We start from the raw sequence: 1,706 nt of genomic DNA, 5'->3' as shown, positions 1-1,706 counted from the left end.
CTGGTTTACACTCATTAATTTTGGGGGGTGGGGGTGGGTTAAAATAAATGTAAAGTTTTCCATGGGTCCCTAAAGGTGTTGGGGCCTCTAAGCATTAGACTCTGGAGGCCCCAGAAGTACATGCTAGTGGACAGGAAAGGGTCCCACAGACGAGGTGCTATGGCTGGTGAGGGGTCTTTCTTTTATTCCTTGGGAATGCATCTTCTATAGCCTAGGGTCCACCATCCCTGCCCCGCCCTCTTTGTGCTGAATGCCATGGTGACATGTTGAGGTCTCCCGTAAAAAGAGTTCTGATTCGTGGATCACAGCTGGGGAAAGGACCCAGGACAGATACTCACAGGGTTAGTTCACAGGAGCCCTTATGCCATAAGCCTTAGTGTGTTGCAATAGCGCCCTCTGTGGGCAAAAAGCTGCATTCAATTAAGAAGCCAATATCCCTGTGCCAGTTTGGCCTATAGGTCGCCTCTCCTGTGTTGCTGTGATGCTGGAAGCTATGTTGTGGGCATTTCGATTACCAGCAGGGTCACCCAAAGGGAACAGGGTTCAGCAGCGCTTCCAGGCTAAGGAGAGTCTATGAAGAAGGCATACATTTCTGAGGACGTAACCACTGAAAACCTCATTGCTAACAGCGGAACATTGTCAGATACAGAAAACCTCAGGAACAGCAGCAGAGTGTCGTCAGAGATGGTGCCGGAAGACGAGCCCCTCTGGCCGGAAGGCACTCAGAATAGGAAACGGACATCAACACTTGGTAGGGTGCCCCTTGCAAGATGAATCAGCACAGTGACTTGCAGCAATAGGCTCAAACACAGAACAGTGGTGAGGGCGGGACCAGGTGATCCTTCCTTCTGTCTTACCAACGACCACTATTAGCCAGACCGGCTTGACGGGTGGCACCTAACAATGGTGACCTATGTGAATCATAAAAACAGTGGGGGGAGGAGAGGGGGGCAAGAAAGGTGACTCAAGGTTCCCTTGATTTATTAAAGTCCTTGGCTGGGGTCCCCCAAGCTTAAGGTCCCAGACTTCCCCGAGCAATCGCTAAGAATGGCAGATTCTACCCCACGGTGCCCAGAGTTCTGCTGCTGCAGGTCTGGCCTGGAGGGGGTGGGGTATGGACACTAGAAAGATCCTAGGGCCACACTTTGAAAAGCACCATATGGTACCAGGCCCATGCCTGGCACCTGGGACCTGGCACACCCATTTCCTGACTGGTTATGGAATGCCCTAGATATTGTGCTTGGCCAGGGTCATGCTGGGAGCACAGGGTGGGGGTGGGGAGGAGGTGTGTATGTTTTATTATATCCATACAGTCCTCTGTACGGATATAGCATGTAGAATTTATACATGCTTTACTATATACGTATTAAACCCACTGCTACCCATTTGATTCTGGCTCATAGCCACGTCACAGAGGGCTTCCCAGGCTAGCAGTCTTCATGGGAGTGGGCAGCCTTGTCCTCCCAAGGAGCAGCTGGTGGGTTTCAACTGATGACCTTGGGATTAGCAGCCCAAGGTTGATCCCTACCAAGCACCACTATCAGGAGCACAAAATATTGTGTGTTTTTAACCAGTAAGAGTGCAAATCGGAAACCTTTCAGCCTGCTGTGCCAGTAATGCACAATGGATAGCTACTTGCTAACCCCAAGCAGCTTCAGGAGAGGTGGTTACGTACTATCTAGCAAGGAGAATGATAAAACCGCCTG

The sequence above is a fragment of the Echinops telfairi genome, unplaced genomic scaffold, assembly GCF_000313985.2.
Source record: "Echinops telfairi isolate 266 unplaced genomic scaffold, ASM31398v2 ScPeMD7_7467;HRSCAF=8505_1, whole genome shotgun sequence".
NCBI lineage: Eukaryota > Metazoa > Chordata > Mammalia > Afrosoricida > Tenrecidae > Echinops > Echinops telfairi.
This window is presented reverse-complemented; position numbering follows the sequence as displayed.